The sequence below is a fragment of the Podarcis liolepis genome (assembly GCF_965112155.1).
Source record: "Podarcis liolepis genome assembly, chromosome: 17".
Lineage (NCBI taxonomy): Eukaryota > Metazoa > Chordata > Lepidosauria > Squamata > Lacertidae > Podarcis > Podarcis liolepis.
The window spans coordinates 24,798,455-24,817,762 of NC_139571.1; the positions used below are offsets into that span (position 1 = coordinate 24,798,455).

The 19,308-nt window shown below is 43.5% G+C and overlaps 1 long non-coding RNA gene across 1 annotated transcript; it reads right to left on the bottom strand.

Moving 5' to 3' along the window:
* Positions 1–4,356: 4,356 nt before the first annotated feature.
* On the bottom strand, positions 4,357–4,898 carry LOC310696641. The gene is made up of 2 exons (XR_014520670.1): positions 4,798–4,898; positions 4,357–4,555 (listed from the first exon to the last, which is right to left on the bottom strand). It is a non-coding gene; the product is annotated as an uncharacterized lncRNA (long non-coding RNA).
* Positions 4,899–19,308: the final 14,410 nt, after the last annotated feature.

The following is a 19,308-nucleotide window of genomic DNA, read 5'->3' on the forward strand; positions in this document are numbered from 1 at the left end:
CATGGGGCATACCAGGAGAGGCGGTCCCGTAGGTACGAGGGTCCTAGGCCGTGAAGGGCTGTAAAGGTCAAAACCAGCACCTTAAATCTGACCCTGTACTCCACCGGGAGCCAGTGCAGCTGGAAAAGCCCTGGGTGAATATGCTCCCATGGCAGAGACCCTGTGAGGAGCCTCGCTGCAGCATTCTGCACCCACTGGAGTTTCTGGGACAGCTTTAAGGGCAGCCCTGCGTAGAGCAAATTACAGTAGTCAAGCCTGGAGGTGACCATCGCATGGATCACTGTGGCCAGGTCGGAGCGGGAAAGGTAAGGGACCAACTGCTTGACGGAAGGCAATGGCACTAATTGGGGCCCCGCAAGAGAAGGGAATTGGTCCCTCATCCCCATACCATCCCAACCCAGCCAGAGGACCTCTGTCTTTGAAGGATTTAGTTTCAATTTAGCTTACTATAAAGAACAACCACTTGGAGAAATCTCTGTGTCGTCTGCTATGTCCACTCACAACTTAATAAATACAGTGGTACCTCTGGTTACAAACTTAATTCGTTCTGGAGGTCCGTTCTTAAGCTAAAACCATTTTTATCCTGAGGTGTGCTTTCACTAATGGGGCATCCCACTGCACGCGCACCTCTGGCACACAATTTCCATACACATCCCAGGGCAAAGTTTGCATCCAGGAGCACCCACTTCTGGGTTAGCGGAGTTTGTAACCTGAAGCATTCGTAACCAGAGGTACCACTGTATGTGAGAGCTAATTGCATACCTCCCAACTGTCCCATTTTAAGCGGGACATCCCAGATTGACAGAAGCCACCCCGGCTTCTGATCCCAATCCCAGATGTCCCATTTTGGTTCCCGGACTCTGGCCGTGCCAAAGCATGGATCCAAAAGACGGGCGTGCTTTTTTTCATACTGCCCTTTGGCTCAAGGCAGTTCGCTCAATATCAAAGTGCAGGGAATGGGAAGAAAGAAAGCAATACAGTAGTATCTCAGGTTAAGAACTTAATTTGTTCTGGAGGTCCGTTCTTAACCTGAAACTGTTCTTAACCTGAAGCACCACTTTAGCTAATGGCGCCTCCCATTGCCGCCGTACCACCATCGTACGATTTCTGTATCATTCTGAAGCAAAGTTCTTAACCCGAGGTACTATTTCTGGGTTAGCAGAGTCTGTAACCTGAAGCATCTGTAACCCAAGGTACCACTGTACATACCTTGGCCCTGGGCATCACCACTCTTCTTCCTCCTTCTGTAGGTGGAGGCTATTCTGGCTAGCTGGCACAGCTTCTCCCAAGGCTGCAGAGGAGGAGGTCATGGATGAAGATGGGGGTTTGCCTCCAAGTACTGTACTTTTTGGAACAAAGACAATGACACCTGTCATGCCCCACACCCCTTCTCCTCTCCTGTTACTATAATGCCAGCTTTCACCTTGGGGGAGAGAGACAATTCAGTTCACAGGCTACAGGGTGCTCAGAAGCCTTTCAACACAACGAACCCTTGCTGTGTGATCCTCGGCTAACTCCTCATATTAAAAACAGGATTCCATTGTCAGATGCTGATGCACCCAGGTCCAATTAAACACACAAACGTGAGATAACAGCAACAGCCCATTTTTTAATAATAATAAAAACACCTTTCAAAGTTAAAGCATAATTAGCAACTTGTTCCTACTTTCAACTTGTTCCTACTTTCACAGTTCTGCATCTTTCTGTGCTGTGGGGCTTTCCATTTCCACCACGAACGACAGTAATGAAACAGCTAGCAACTGTTTTCCGAAGCAATTGTTCTTCCTCGTTTCCTCTGCTCCCATGGATGGGGATGTGTAGCTGACAGCTATTGTGCCATGTTCAACCTTGAGGGGTCCTGCCTGGGTAAAGGGGGAGTGGAATGCAATGGTATCTCTCACGCAGGACTCTGAAACGCTCGTGGGAAAAGGTCACAGCATGTTGTCATTATTTTCTCAGAACCTGAAGCCTGGAAGGTGAATTCTCTGTAGATATATATAGATGGTAAATACCCTGAAACAGTTTGAGGAAGGAATATGAGGTCGCAATCAGAAGAGGAAGGTTCTCAGAGGCATAGCATCAAAGAAGCAGGAAGCATTCAATTACTAACACCCCTACTATGCTTCTACCTTGAAACACAATGTCAATGAAGTCTTTCTGTAAGCATCTCATCCAACAAAAACTAATGACCTGGTCTTCTTGGACACCACAGGGCCTCCACTACTGCAAATGGTTACCTGTGTCCTCAAGGTGTTGGCCATGTGGGGGCAGAAATCAGGTCCCTTATCCAAACTACATTACATTACATTAGTCCAAATGTAAGCTTCCTGTAAGTCTTGGGAATTATTAATGTAGTCTTAGATATCTCACTACATTTCAAACAGATGCATGTTTTGCTGAATGAAATTCAATCTAGGCATGTGCCATGCTTCTTTCATGTGGGCTCCAATAATACATCTTGCAACATAACAGGTATCTAATTAAATGTCAACTCACCAACCACTCGTCTCCCAATGGCCACTTTAAATAGCTATTCATGTCAGGTTTATTTCTGTGGCCAGCTATTTCCACAAGCAGGACTGAGCTTTGTACATGTCACTGCAATGACCCAAAATATAGCCATGTCACAATAATTATTTCCTGAGAATAGTTATTTATATTTTTCATAAGTTTAGACTGTCAGCCAAATAGCATGCATTAAACTTTCAATAACAGCAGTAATTCTACCAGTCAGTTGCTACAGTAGCAACAGGATTTTGTTCAATCCAGCCTTCATAGATGCATTCGAGGAAGCATTTGCACAGCCTAAAATATCATGCACAGGGATGAAAGCATGCAGACCATCTCCATGTAACCAAGTCACTGAGAGAGAGTCCAAGATAACTCTCAGGGCAACCAGCAGCAGGAAAGACTCGCTGAAAATATGAGAGGCCTTGTTCACCTCTCATTAATTGGAAATGGTAATTCCTAGGTATAGCGAGTTATTTCATGCCAGAGAGCATAGGACTTATTATTTCTGCTGCCTCTTGAATTCAATGTGCATCAAGAAGAAACCACATAAAAATTCTGCATCTTCTAGCTTTCATTTCTTGTCAGGGATCATAGGACTGTAATTTATTCTGTCCCAAAATTCAAAAGGAAGGACGGAAGAAGGAAGGAAGGAAGGAAGGAAGGAAGGAAGGAAGGAAGGAAGGAAGGAAGGGCAAAGCATTTCTCACCCATTAACCAAAATGACATATTTACAAGTTGTCCATCTTTAGCATGCCATTTCCATCTACTAGGGGTGTACAATGGTTCTGTGTGAACCCAAAGACAAATCAGAGTGATATGGGGAATATGTTTGTATTTCAGAGGTGGATTGTCTGTTAGCAGTGCCTCTCGAGGTGGACGAAGGTCTCCCTAAGCTTCCAAATGACTTGGAGGTTTAAGCTCTGTACAAAAAGAATGACCACCGCTTCCTTCAAGAAATGAAACTAAACTGATTGGGGAACATCCAGAGTTCAAGAGGGGTGGGGAGGAAACTTTCATTTTGATAGGATCTACATTTTAATCATACTGGATTATTTTCCAGGTCAATCCAATCTCAGCAATCTGGAAAAGGGATTAAAAACTGTATTGATATTTTTTTTAAACAACACCCTGTATTTCCCCCATTGATCTGTATCTTTCCCTATGAAAGTCAATGGAGAATCTTCATTGTGTCCCAAAGAAATACATGAGGGCCACCACCAGTGGGTCACTCCTGGGGCTGACATTTTTCCTGCCCTGGTCTTTCCTGGGAATCCACAGTCCATTCTCCACCTTCACCGCCCACTCCCCAGTGATTGTACAGCAATGCGCCCTCCAGGAGAACTATTGCATTTTGAAATTTGGCAGGTTTTTATTTCTCAGAACGGATCACCCTGCTTGCAAATTGCATCCAATTCTGGCAGAAAATCTATTTTCTTTTTTTAAAAAAATCAGATTATAAATTTGTCCTACACACACATAAAAATAATCTGTGGAGGTTTTTTGCTTACAGTTTGGCAGGCTTACAGGGAAGGTCTCATGTTCCTATAAATATGATATGTGACGTTCAAAAGGGAGGGAATTATAGCCATTTTTATTTCTATTGTAGTGAATGCAGAGCACAGATTAAGTCAGAAACACACTGGATTTAATATATATATATATATATATATATATATATATATATATATATGCTTTCGTAGATTTTCACGGGTACAGGAATGCAGGTTTTGGTGTCTTCGGGTGTCTTCCCGTGTAAGAGTTGGGGTGTCTAGGCGACGTTTCGACGAGGTCTCACTCGTCATCTTCAGGCTGGTGCTTTCGGCTTCTTGTTACTGGAACATATATATGCAGAAATACATGGTGAATACATGGTGAATTTTGAGGCATGTGCATATCACACACCCCTGACATTTATGTCCTTTCCTGAAAGTCGCTGTCCTAAAGGAGTTGGGAGGAGTGGAAGGAATGGTGCTTCATCCATTGTTTATTTCCTGTGCATTCTTTAAACTTTAAAATGAAATGCCTTGTTTCTCTCACTCCCCAGCTAGGAAAAATGGAGAAGAAAAATTGATTGATTTGAAGGTGTTCATCAATTATAAGTGGCAATTGTAAAACATGCGTAAGCTGTGTGTGTGTGTGTGTGTGATAGAGAGAAAATACACATGAGCATGAAAGGAAAAGAGAGATTTGACAGATGTACACAGAAGTGTGGATAGCATAGAACAGTAGGTCTTTGAAATAAGTTAAAAATAGTAAGTAAAGATATGTAAAAAAAAAAAAAATCACCAAGAAGAAAAGTAAATAGAACAAAGATTCTTGTGACAGTGACACTTTAAAGGCGAACAGATTCAAGCTTTTATGGACTAGAGTCTAGCTCATCAGATGCAGCAGAATTTCTGCAAAACAATAATCACAAATCTGACATCAGAAATGGTGATTTGTTCTCATTTGAACATTGCACCTGCCAAATATGACTTTATATGGAACTATTCATGACATCTACAGCCGTCTTTATGTACAAATAGCTTGTGTCTTGGGGTCTTCAATCAGATTGCATGGGGACCTCTTGCCACTCATGTCTTCTTCTTTTTCTTCCTCCTACCGCTTCCTCACTGGGGAAGTGGGGGGTTAAATTTCCTAGGATAGTCTACTAGCCAGGAATTATAAGGGGGGGGGGGGGGACACATGTGGAAATGGGATGGAATGAACACTTGCCTACTAGTAGGGACACATCCCTACTACTGGTTGGTTATTTTTAAGCCCACCCCCCGCCAAGTCTCTTGGTTGCTTTTGCTGCAACAGCGACCCCTCAAAGGAAATAGGGAGGGTTCCCCACTTCAGACTAATGTGAAATGATTGTCAAGCTACTGTATTTTTTTCAGTAAAGTGTGACTAAATAATTTGAAAAGAAACATATTTCTGCCATGAAAAAGCTAATTATTTATAAAATGCAATCACAGGTTGCAAATATGACAACTTCAGCTTTCCATAAAAATGGGAATAGATCACTTCTGTGGAAACAAGGGTTGTTTTCCTCTTTCTTCATATGCTGTCAATTAGGGATATATATATTGAAAGAGCTTTTTGATATGAAATATCAAGAGTTTTGCCCAAACCCAGCTGTAATGAGTATGGGTTGCTCGTGCGTAAGTTGCCGCCTCTCCTGGCTATGTTGCCTTGTTGGACTTTGCTGTCTGGACAGCCCTACACTTCGTGGCTGCCTCAGTCGCTGGCAGAATCCGTCAGTGGGCGTTTCTTAAACCTTTTCCAACATAAAAGTTGTTTGACGCCCAGTCTCCTCCTACTCTCCCTGCGCGGAAGTCTTCTGCACAGTGGGGGCATGGGTAGCGGAGGACCCGTACTCTCCCCACTGGTGTCCGGTGAAGAGTCCTGGAGCCCTCTCACCGATTCCCCTATCTGCCCCCCTTTATCCCTGGTGTAGCGCTGATTTGTTTCCCCATCTGCTGAGCTGCCTTTCTCCCTGCTGGGCCCTTCTCCAGCATCATTTGAGAGCCTCCCTTCCGCCTCTAGCTCCGATGTCAGTTCCCTGACATCCACCTCCCCCCCAGGGCCCCCTCCACCCCCGGCCCAACCTGTTGACCCAACTCCGTCCCTTTCTTCGGCCGACAATGCGGGGAACCCCTAGAAGGAGCTGTCGCCATCCTCTGAGGATTCAAAACCCGCTTCCCACCCGCTCTGATCCCTTCCCACGGGGTGGGCCTCCCAGTCTGATTCTTCTTCCTCCGAAGCCTCTTCTCCCTCCCCTTCGGAGTCAGAAAAACCCACAAAATCCTCTTCATCGTCTGTGGTCCCAAATTCCTCCTCCCAGAATCTCGCTAGTGGTTTGGGTTTGTCCGGGAACAGGCGGTGGAATTCCTCCACCAGAGACCCGTCAGTGATTGCCTCCGCGGGAACCCACGTGTTTTCTGACCCGGGTTCTCCCTCCCAAGCCACCAAGTACTCCACCTGGCATCCTCACCACCTTGAATCAAGTATTTCCGTGGCCAGGTTGTGGTGCTCCCTCGCTTCTACCTGCGGGTGTGTGGTGACTTCTCCCTCTCGCCCCGGAAACCCCCTTCCTTCCCTGTACGGCGAGAGTAGGGACCTATGGAACACCGGGTGTATCTTCATACTGTCAGGCAATTTGAGCTTGAATGCCACGGGGTTCACCTGCTGTGTCACCTCAAACGGTCCCAGCCGCCTGGGCTGCAACTTCTTGCACCCCCCCTTAAAAGGTAACCCTTGGGTTGACAATCACACCCGATCTCCCACCCGTATGGTCTCCCCTTCCCTACGGCGCTTGTCTGCCTGCCTCTTGTAAATTTCCTTTGCCCACTGCAGATCTCAGTACCTTCAGTGCATGTCTACCACCCATGTGGGATTGTGAGGATAAAAAAAAATTCCACCCTACCTCTGCCAAGAGTGCAACCTTTTAAAAAGAGAGTCTTCCAGCTATTTTAGTCTTGCACATAATAAAGCAGCTAGATAACAATACACTGTCATTTTCTATTGCTTTTTGGCTTTGGGGGGTAGGGGAGAGAACTGTAGGCACATACACTTTAACCATTCACCTAACATCCATAAGTGCTCCAAAAGTAGGTTACAAGAAACATGTTAATCAAAGAGTATATTGTGTAGGATTATTAACTAAATATTGCATGTTTCTTGTTACCGTCTTGGGCATCAGAAAGTCTGATGTCATTTCTAATGGATGAGAGAGAGAGAGAGAGAGAGAGAGAGAGAGAGAGAGAGAGAGAGAGACTGTATGCATTCAATAACAAGAACAAAATCAGAAGTTGACGAATAAGTTGTAAAATAATTCTCTTTGTCCAGGTGGGTCTTTATTGTGGTTGCTTTGTGGGTGTGAAGGAAATTTTCCCTAGGGCTAGGCCAAACCTCTCACAGGGCCAATAAGAACTAGCTTGTTGTCATGCCTGGAAAATATGAGGCAGCTCCTTATTTGAGTCTCAGAAGGAGGTTTTGGGGTCTTTGTAGGGATGCTCTGTGATGATGTTAGTATTTTCATTCTCCATTGCTGTTGGTTCTTGTGATCCACTATTAACATTCCTTTGTGATAGGAGTGTGGGAACAGAACTCAGACACTGTACTTCTGTTCTGTGTGCTTTTGTGCTTTCTCTTTGTCCGTTGCTTTCAGACAGAGCAGACGTGTGTGAAGCTGCTGCTCACACTAGCCATGTTTGTTGTTTTGATTTGTAAATAAAGGAAGCTTTCGCGATGCCCATGCCTCCACAGCCTTGCTTCTTACTGTTATTTTGCTGATGTATAGCGTGCCCACGGCTCCACAGGAGGTGGGTCACTGATACGGGTCGCTAATGAATGTTGAATGGTTGTTGCAATTGTGTAAGGACATGAGAGTACTTGTATCGTGTCCTATGCAGGTTTATCAGAACAACAAATCACATTTAGCTTTGCTTAATTCTGAAGGGTGTAAGCAAAGAACGAAGCACTTGATGATAAAGTTACATCATGCAAGGGATTGTATCCAGAGAGGGCTCATTAAAGTGTCCTACATACCAGGTAAAGAAACCTGCATAACGTGCCCACAGCCCCTTGGGTCGCTGAAACGGGACAGTGGCTCTGCATTTGCCAGGGCCATCCTGACATATTTGTAGGCAGTAATATGTGTGAGGAATCCTGCACTCAGTTTTCTAGGGAGCCTGGAATGCTAGACTGCATATGGAAGCTCTCTGTTGCGAGTGGAGAGATCACATTGAAACAAGGAGGAGAGGAGATAAAAATACACTGTAATCTGGGTCACTTTCAACATCCAGTCTCTATTAGATATCTCACAGAATCATACAACCAAGACATCTCGGATGCTGTTCTTTCGGTAAGTAAATTCTAGAGCAGACCAAGATTATTCAACCCTCGTGGAAGATGATTTAGAGGAAGACAAGGAAGAGGAAAACAGAAGAAAGAGTATCAAAGAGATCTAGTATTTAAAATATTCTTTCAGTGGCAGCGGTTTTCTCACAAACAAAATAGCCCAATTCAGGGATTGGGAATTCAGGACCATCAAAATAAAATGAAATGTGTAGGTGTCATTTTAAAATGTTAGTCTTTGTTTATGATACATTCATTGTAAACATAACCCGGTTTTAAAGACTATTGATACAATGACTGTTTCCACATGTGACTTAACCCATAGTTTAATATGCAAGCTTTAGGGTCATGAGCTCTCTCTCTTCCCAACTCCTCTGGCAAGGTCATGAGGAAGATGCCTTCCATTTTCAGCTAACCACGGCTTAGTAATATCTCTGAACTGAGACTGTGCTTGGTGTGAACAATGGTGTACCGCAACACTTAATTATCAGATCACACTTAATTATCCTGGTTTGTTTCAATAAGCTGTAGTTAATACTAACCACAATTCCTGGTTTAGACCTCAATTGGTTAGAGCGTGGTGCTGTTAACACCAAGGTTGCAGGTTCGATCTCCACAAGAGCAGTAGACTCATAATCTGGTGAACCGGGTTCGCTTCACCACTCCTCCACATGCAGCTGCTGGGTGACCTTGGGCTAGTCACACTTCTCTGAAGTCTCTCAACCTCACTCACCTCACAGAGTGTTAGTTGTGGGGGAGGAAGGGAAAGGAGATTGTGAGCCGCTTTGAGACTCCTTAAGGGGAGTGAAAGGTGGGATATCAAGTCCAAACTCCTCCTCCTCCTCTTCTTCTCAGGGTCCCTTCCAACTCTAAAATTTTATGATTCTATGACCTGCTATGTTTCCCTCACCACTCCTAAATATTTGCATCTCAGAAAAACATAAACCGAAGGAAGAAATCCATCAGTTGATGAGTCATATATTTGATTAGGTATAGCAATATGGTGTCATTTAAGAAAGACCCCATTTGAACCCATTGTCTCCCCTTTTCCATCTCTTCTCATGATAAAACACCTTAAAGAGGCATATGCCATCAAACTAACAAGCTGTGAGATGAGCTTTGTCACTTAGATTTTGTAGAACACTTGTTCTTTCAGAATCTCAAACCTCGTGATGATGGTGGTGGAGGAAGAGGTCAACAGTGGAACTGCATAGAGCATTACTGCTTAAATTTTACATTATATCTAATGTAAGTTTTTTGCCTAAACCACACTTATTTGGATTAGTCATTATTTATTCCAGCTTTATCTTAACTTTCTTTTAATGAAGCTACACTAATCACTTTTAATCAAAATCAAGAATGCATACATGGGTCTTAATCCAATTTAACTCGCGTAGGCTTAAAACGTACACCTTCAGTTAATCTTGATCAATAATTCCATGTAGACAAGTCGTGAGCAAATGTTATAGGATATCTATTCCTGTCTCTGCTTCTCCCACTCCACGTCACCCGCCCGAGGTTAGCAAAACACTGTGTTGCTGCATTTCATTCGGAGCACATCTCTGCTAAATTCTAACACAACTGAGATTAACATAACAAAGTCATCAGTGTATCACGGGTCAATGTACTGCTCAGCCATTAACACTGGTAAAGCTTAGTAGTCTGAGTGAAAAACCTTGAGAGTCCCATTGGCATAAGTAGGATGCTTTGATTTTTGCCATAAAGAAAGTGAAGATCGGAGCTGTTTGCAGGTTTTTCTCCCCCAAATCAAAAACCAGTTTGAGTTACACACCAATGTATGTGGGAGAGCTAGGCATGTCAGACTGGAATGCTTTCTTTAAAAAATACTAATAGGTAAATAAACATGCTTTAGCTCAGGGGTCAGCAAACCTTTTCAGTAGGGGGCCAGTCCACTGTCCCTTAGACCTTGTGGGGGGCTGGACTATATTTTGGGGGGGAAATGAACAAATTCCTATGCCCCACAAATAACCCAGAGATGCATTTTAAATAAAAGGACACATTCTGCTAATGTAAAAACATGCTGATTCCCCGGACCGTCTGTGGGCCGATTTAGAAGTTGATTGGGCCAGATCCGGCCCCCGGGCCTTAGTTTGCCTACCCATGGTTTAGCTCACACTGTTTTGTTTCACCTCATTCTCTGCAGCAAAGTTTTCTTCTTTCATTTTTCCTCTCTTCCTAAACCAGAACTTTCCAAACTGTCGTGGCACATTGATGTGTTCGTGCATCATGTGAATGCTCCCTGCACTCCTCCTGGGGCAAGAAAGGGGTTTGTTTCACCTCCAGTTTGCTAGGAAAACTGAATTACTGTGTCGCAAAATGATCCATCTCTAAAAAATGTGTCACCAGTGCTTTTTTTCAGGGGCTACTTAAGAGTATGCAGTACCAGCACTTCTGTTGTTGTTGTTGTTGTTAAGAAGTGAGACATTTACTGTAACAACTTCATGGTGAGTACCGGCACCTATTTTTCTAGAAAAAAAGCACTGCGCATCACCAACAGGAAAAGTTTAGAAAGCCGTGTTCTAAACCTTAAGGAGGGGAAGATATGTTTGTGAAAGCTTTTGAGTATTTCTAATGCAGTTGGAAGTATCTGAATGCCGAGCAGTGCAAGCCTATCCATGTCTACATAAAAGTAAATCTTGTTGAGAACTTGGAGTATTCCAGGATAAGTGGCTACAGGATTGCTATAAGGTTATACAGTATGCTGTGTGTATATGATCCAGCTGTGAAGTGGTCCACTAGGGTTTCAATAAATCTCCTGGCTTTGCTGTATGTCTGTGACTATAAAAGGTTGTCAACCAGCTGGCAGGCCACAACATAGGGTTGGTGCCTGGGTCCAGGTTGGTGTATCGCAAGTTGTGCAAGCTTGGCATGGTAGAATCCTCCTTACCACCTAGAATGGCAACACAGCAGTGTTTGCACAAGGAAAACAGAATATATGGGCAGGAGCAGAGAAAGGAGGTGAGAGAAAGAAGGGCGTATTTTCACATTAATGCTTCTCGTCCAAACATATCTTCTCGGGTGTCAGTCTTACTGATATGGATATAAGAGTTAACTTTCAAGTAACCCTGTTTAGGACTGCAACTTTGTTTTAATTTCTAGTTAATTTCAGTGATGGCTTATGTGTGAAAAATGAAACTGCAGGGGTCCAGCAAAAGGGCACTTGTCCCCACCCACTTCCTCCTCCTTTGAGGCAGCCTAGATAGAATGCAGATGGATGGCTTGCCCTCATTGGAAGTGCTGGTGTTACCTAATGCAAAGGATGCAAAGCAGTGCACATTTGTTAAACTGAAATTGTGTTTGTGTGAACAGGGCCCATATGGGGACAGCAGCTTGAGTAGCTGCAGGAGGCAGACTCTCTTCTCCTAGTGATCTACCCCCACTGTATTAAATAGGTGTGGAGGGGACTAGAGACACTCATACTGTGAGTTCTTTTAGGTTTCCCTGATTCATCCTACTCAGTGGAAGAGGAATTTAGCAAGGTACCCCCCCCCCCAAAAAAAGCACATGTATAGGAGAATGGTTTTGCAGAAGACAACTAGTCTCATAGACTCACGTTCATGGTGCGGAAACGGACAGCTTAAGGAAGAGCAATGCAATCCTAAGTCAATGGTAGTAGAAAGGAAATGTATCCTGAAACATGGACCACTTACAAACACCATCTCCAACTTCTCGAAAGATTCCATCAACAGTGTCTCCAAAAATTCTTAGACATCACTTGGGAAGACAGGCGAAACAATATCAGTGTACTGGATGAAACAAAGATCACCAACGTTGAAGCAATGATTCTTCAACATCAACTTTGTTGGACTGGTCATGTTGTGAGGATGCTGATTATCATCTTCCAAAGCAACTACTCTATTCCGAACTTAAAAACGAAAAGCGTAATGCTGGTGGTCAACAAAAGAGGTTTAAAGACTGTCTCAAGGCAAATCTTTAAAAATGTAGTATAAACACCAACAACTGGGAAACACTGGCCTGCGAGTGCTCCAGTTGGATAACAGCCTTTACCAAAGGTGTCATGGACTTTGAAGACACTCAAACTCAGAACGCAAGGGAGAAATGTGCCAAGAGGAAGACACGCTTGGCAAATCCACAGCATGATCAACTCCTGCCCGGGAACCAATGTCCCCACTGTGGAAGAACGTGGGGGTCCAGTATTAGCCTCCACAGTCACTTATGGACTCATTGTTAAAACCGTGTTTATGGAAGACAATCCTACTCAGCTACGAGTGATCACCAAAGAAGAAGAAGGATGCCAGATGTGAGGCAGGTAGAAACAGCTGCCAATGCACAATCAGAGAATTGCCTTTTGCAGCCAGTACAGAGGCTGTAAGTAGTTTGGAATGAGTGAATGACATGTGAGTGACAGGTAAGCAGCCCCGCCCACCTGTAATATTTGATCCACAGTGCTAGATCCTGATAAGAATCAGGACCATGGAGCTAAACAGGTTTCCCACCACAACTTGCTTTTTTTCCCTGTGACATGGTGTGTGGGTGCTTTTATTGGGAAAGCCCTGGCCAGTTCTCTTTCAGCATAAACTTCCATATCTGGGAGATGTTAGTGCTAGGTGTGGTTCAATGGGGTGGCTTGTAGCTCAGTGGTAGAGAATCTGCTTTGCAGGCAGAAGGTATCTGGTTCAAACCTTGCCCTTTCCAGGTAGGGCTGGAGGAGTTTCCTGCATGAACCTTGGAGAGCCACTGAGAGACAATACTGAGCTTGATGAACCTCAATGGTCTGGCTCAGAATCAAGCAACTTCCTGTGTTCCTATGAATTCTTCTGAAATGTTCATCAGAACTCCTTCTTAGATTTTGAAGTTCAGAATTAGCAGGTCATTGTTCTAAAGTGGAACTGATGCATTAGACATTTTCTCTTTTGCAGGGATTTTTTGTATAGAGAGAGAGCTCTGTGTGAACAAATATTCAGTTCATTCATGTGTTCGCCCTGTTCCTGTTACCTATTACATTAGTCATATGCTGCCCAAAGGCAATTTTGATGCAATCTTAATATGACTGTGTCAATAACTTTTCCAGGCAGTATTCAAGGGATGCACAGAAGCACACCACAAAAACCAAGCAAATCTGGGGAGTTTTTGTTTTTTTAAAAATTAAGTTTTCAAAAATTTCACACATACATTTCAATACAAAACTTTTTTCCGACCTTTCACCCTCATTTCCATGGTGTTTCTGTTTCTCTCCCTGTGCTACACGCTGTCTTGAAAAAACAACAACAACCCCAAGCAAACCTAATGAGACTGTTGATACCGTTGACTCAATATCCTTTTTTGTATGGTGTTTTATAAATTCTAGATTAAATTGGCATTCAAGAGGAGCAGAACACCATGCAGAGCAACAGAAGAACAATAGAGAAATGAAGACTTCAGTCCTATACACATGTACCTGGGAGTAAGTTTTATTGAACTACTTACTTCTATGTAGGCATGCATGTTGTTGTTGTTTAGTTGTTTAGTCGTGTCCGACTCTTCGTGATCCCATGGACCAGAGCACGCCAGGCACTCCTGTCTTCCACTGCCTCCCGCAGTTTGGTAAAACTCATGTTCGTAGCTTCGAGAACACTGTCCAACCATATCGTCCTCTGTCGTCCCCTTCTCCTTCTCCTTCCCAACATCAGGGTCTTTTCCAGGGAGTCTTCTCTTCTCATGAGGTGGCCAAAGTATTGGAGCCTCAGCTTCAGGATCTGTCCTTCCAGTGAGCACTCAGGGCTGAATTCCTTAAGAATGGAGAGGTTTGATCTTCTTGCAGTCCATGGGACTCTCAAGAGTCTCCTCCAACACCATAATTCAAAAGCATCAATTCTTCGGTGATCAGCCTTCTTTACGGTCCAGCTCTCACTTCCATATATCACTACTGGGAAAACCATAGCTTTAACTATACGGGCCTTTGTCGCAAGGTGATGTCTCTGTTTTTTAAGATGCTGTCTAGGTTTGTCATTGCTTTTCTCCCAAGAAGCAGGTGTCTTTTAATTTCGTGACTGCAGTCACCATCTGCAATGATCATGGAGCCCAAGAAAGTAAAATCTCTTACTGCCTCCATTTCTTCCCCTTCTATTTGCCAGGAGGTGATGGGACCAGTGGCCATGATCTTCGTTTTTTTGATGTTGAGCTTCAGACCATATTTTGTGCTCTCCTCTTTCACCCTCATTAAAAGTTCTTTAATTCCTCCTCGCTTTCTGCCATCAAGGTTGTGTCATCTGCATATCTGAGGTTGTTGATATTTCTCCCGGCAATCTTAATTCTGGCTTGGGATTCATCCAGCCCAGCCTTTCGCATGATGAATTCTGCATATAAGTTAAATAAGCAGGGAGACAATATACGGCATGCATAGGACTGTGTTATGAACTGAGAAAATCCATTCACTGCTTCTTGTATCTCTAATTATAACTAGGACTAATAATCTAAAAGATTTTCGAGCCAGATTCCAAAACAAACATAAAACAGTTGAGGTTTAGCCAATCAATTCTGATAGTCTTCAGCAGACCTAAGTCTCTGTTGGATTCTGCCTAGATGCATAAAGAAATAATCCCTGGAAACAAGCAGTTTGCCCATCAAATATGCCATTTGCCCATATATTTATAAACAACGATGTGTTTAGATGAGCCAATAGTTGTGAATTCAGGAGCGGCAGACCAGGACCTGGACTGAGTTTGAATTGGACTTACAAAATAGCACCTGAATAAACTGCACTTTGACTAACAACTCAACTGCACGGAATAAATCACAGTATATATTACCAGCAGCCTCCTGGTCAAGAGGCACACCGAGAGATGTTCTGCTTTATGGACCACAAAGTTGGATCAATATAAAAAAATCTATCTGGTAAAATTTATTTAAGGGGAAAGCAGAGCCGTGTATTAAGTTAAAGCCTGTGGCTAAGATTTCACATGAAAGGGAGGGGGGAAATAAGAAGAGGAACAAGAGGGTTGGCCAATGACCTAAACAGATTTGAGAGGTAGGAGTGCCACCTGCTGTTCCACAGAAGAAACAGAGGCTGTTGTTTTACTTATTTTCACCTTGGGATCCAAATTCTCAAATATAGTTGCCTTGCTTTAAGCAGCCCAGCAATTCGTAGACAGGTAATTCCTTTCCCCCCCAGCAGTGTTGTAGCCAGTGCAACTAGAATTCCACGATGCTGTTTTTCAGTTGTAGTTGTGCTGTGGCCCTCTTAATCCCATCTCTTACAAAAGAGCAATTTTTGAGCAGAAAATGGGAGGCGGGGGGGGGGGTTGGAATTGGCTGCATTTCAGATTCACTTCTTTTGTGGCTTAGGCTATCACATGACTGAGCTGTTTGCTTAATGCTGGCACTGGGAAAGAGAGATGCAAAAGAATGGCACACTTTCCCTTCCCCGAGAGAGAAAAAAAGAAGGGCTTTTTAACTGCTCAAGCACATCCAGAAATATTGCATGAGCCACCATCTTTCTCTGTAACACGGTACTGCAGCAAGCTGCAAGATATATCTGGCAATTTTGAGGACACACTCATATTTGATAAACAAGGGTATGACTGATCAAAAACATCAGCCTCCCTCCCTCCCTCCTCCCCTCTCTTTTTAAAATGGAAAGCTACCCTGAAGCACTATGTTGCAGAACCAGTTCTTCTAACAGTTCTTCTGTTTGAATTTCACTCAGTCTTTCTGAAAATTTCAGACAGCAAGCAGAAATTGTAGTGTACAGGCTCGAGGTGACCACAGAAAGGAGTGAAAGAGTCAGGAGAATTCATGGCACTATACATTTAAAGCACTTATTATACCAACCTAGGAATTGTAGTTTGTCAAGGGTGCTGAGAGCTACAATTCCCAGGTTTTCCCTACAGAGCTATTATTCCCAGCATTCCCTGGGAAGATGGATTCTGGGAATTGCAGATCTGTGTAATGAAAAGGGGTTTCCTATCAACTCTCAGCCCGCTTAACAAATTACGGTTTTCAGGATTCTTTGGCGGAAACCATAACTGTTTAAAGTGGTACGATGTGGTGTTAAATCATGGTTAGTACTGATGAGTCCATATGCATAAGCTAGCATGACCAGTGATCGTTGAGGATTTAAAGCTAACTGATTTGCTTTATCAACTTAACTTTTTAAAAGCCTGCACAAATCTGATGTATATTGCTACTATTTGTCTAAGGCCGCAATCTACGGGGTCAAGCAGGATAGATGGATGGATAGATAGATAGATAGATAGATAGATAGATAGATAGATAGACAGACGGATAAGCTAGATAGACAGATGATAGAATTTCCCTGGTCACATATAGCTTGAAAAGTTTTGAGAGGTCATCTGCACAGAACTTCTTAAAAAAACCAAAAACAAATAATAATAATAATAATATTTTTTAAAATATATTTGTATCCTGCCTTCCCTTGTCGAGGCCGGGCTCAAAGCGGCTAACCTCATAAAAACAACACAACATGCATAAAAACAGACATCAATTAATTAAAATACATCTTAAAATTAATTCAGACAAGTTAATGGAGCTAGATTTGAGGATTGAATCAGAGCTAGTGGCCTAGAGTCAAGCTGATGATCAACAATGGGCATCCCATGAGTAACGTAGTCTTTCCAGGCATGAAGAACTATTAAGATTGCAGAGGCAGACTAGAATCAGCAGCAGAACAAAGGCAACTCTGTCTTTCTGGTCTCTGGTATCACCTTATCCTTGCTTGGGTGGGAGCTGCAATACCATTCCTGGCCATCTTCGGTGATGGCACTGCAGAGTAGCAGCGAGTAGATCGGTAGCTGCTTCAGCATGCTGCTTTGGTGACATAAAAATAAGGCACACCATCCTGCTGCTCAAATTTCTAATTTGCCTTACAGGCATTTCAACATATACGGCCCAGGCCTATTCGCAAAACATTCCCAGGAAAGAAGCATGCAAACTAATCCATCCAACATCTTGTCTTCCGTAAAGTGCTCCAGTATAACCCTCTGGATGGAGCAAGACCAAAACCTCAGGCAGGTTGAAAGAAATTGTTTCTCATCAGCCTTATGGGCCATCACTGTGAGGCACCGGAATGTATATTGTAACAGGAAACCAGGATTATTTGCTTCCACAAAAAGCTGCAGAGATACAGTAGATTCACTGTCTGAAAAGCTTCCCTTCAAAAACCGTGCCAAGAAACAAAAGCATGAGTTTTGCATTTAGAGCTGAAACAACTATCTGGCAAGTACCTGTTGTATGAAACCAAAGACTTGGCATAAAACCAAATAATTCGTTCTCCATGACCTTCCTTTGCAAGGCTTACATACTATTTGCTGTAGGGAATCCAAATAAATGGCTCCCTGTTTTTACTTTGTTGTCGTAAGGATTTGAGGGCTTCTGAGCGCATAATTAGAAATTGCTGAAAAGCACAATGCTCTACATCTTTTTGCACATTTAAAGTAATGTACAAAGGGAGCACTGTCCATGCACTGAGAGCATAAGCAAATTCCCATAATGCAGATGGATGAGTGAGTTCTGACTTTCTACAATACACAGAAGAGTAAAAAGACAATGCACAAATTCACAGAACTGTAGAGTTGGAAGGGACCCCAAGGGTCATTTAGTCCAACCCCCCAGCAATACAGGACTATGCAGCTGTTCCATACAGGGATTGAATCTGCAACCTCGGCGTTATTAGCACCACGCTCTAACAGAGCCATCCAGGCTGATTTTTGTCACATGTCTTCTATTGCCAGTTCATTGTAAAACATTGAAGAGCTCAGACTGGGGGTGGCGTGGTGGTGGAAGGGATTCCTTATGAGCAATTCCAATGAATAATTTTCTGAACTCCCAGGTTTCAAAGAGAAATAACCCGTTGAAGTTGTTTATGCCCCTCCACAGCATACACTTTTTGTTTTATTTTTTTAAAAAAACCCTGTAAAATGTACCTTTTTAAAATGCTGAATACAGTTTTTGAAAAAGTTACCTTTCAGATTATTAGATGGAAATTCAACAATACTCTTAGATGATTATGTATCTGCCCTGTAAGATTCTATAGCAGGTTCAGGAGATGGAGATCAAAATGTGTCTTAGCATAGGAACCATGTTTTAATTCATGGCAAGGGACCCCTTTAATTGTGCAAGACCATCTAGCTCAGTGATTCTCAACCTGTGGGTCCCCAGATGTTGCTGGACTACAACTCCCATCATTCCTAGCCAGCATGACCAGTGGTCAGGGATGATGGGAGTTGTAGTCCAACAACATCTGGGGACCCACAGGTTGAGAACCGGAGACAGGAATCTTCCCAGTGGCGTAGTATGAGGGGTGGCACAGGGCAGTTGTCCTGTGCGCAAAATTATTAGTGGTGCAAAATTTCAACAACTGGTGCTGCCCCAATAGAGGTGTATACTCCTGTCACTGGGCTCTGTTGAAAATGGCTTCTCCATGGGAACCAGGAAGTGACCTCTCCAGACCATGGAACAACTCTTCTTTTCTTATCTCTGTGACTGCGACATCCTGGGTGAAGCAGATGGCATTAGACAGCTGAATGAGCATGCATTCTCTGTTTCCCTCCCTCCCACCCCACCCCTCTGCCCAGCCCTGGGTGCTGACAAACCACGCTACACCACTGAGTCTTTCCAGTCCTCCCTGGAGAAGTCAGGGGTTGTTCCTATACTGGGTTGCCATATGTCCTTTTTTCCAGGACACATCCTCTTTTTCATAGGTAGAGTAGGTATAAAGGTAAAGGGACCCCTGACCGTTAGGTCCAGTCGCGGATGACTCTAGGGTTGCGGGACTCATCTCGCTTTACTGGCCGAGGGAGCCGGCATACAGTCTCCAGGTCATGTGGCCAGCATGACTAAGCTGCTTCTGGCGAACCAGAGCAGCACACGGAAACGCTGTTTACCTTCCCGCCAGAGCAGTACCTATTTATCTACTTGTACTTTGACATGCTTTCGAACTGCTAGGTTGACAGGAGCAGGGACCGAGCAACGGGA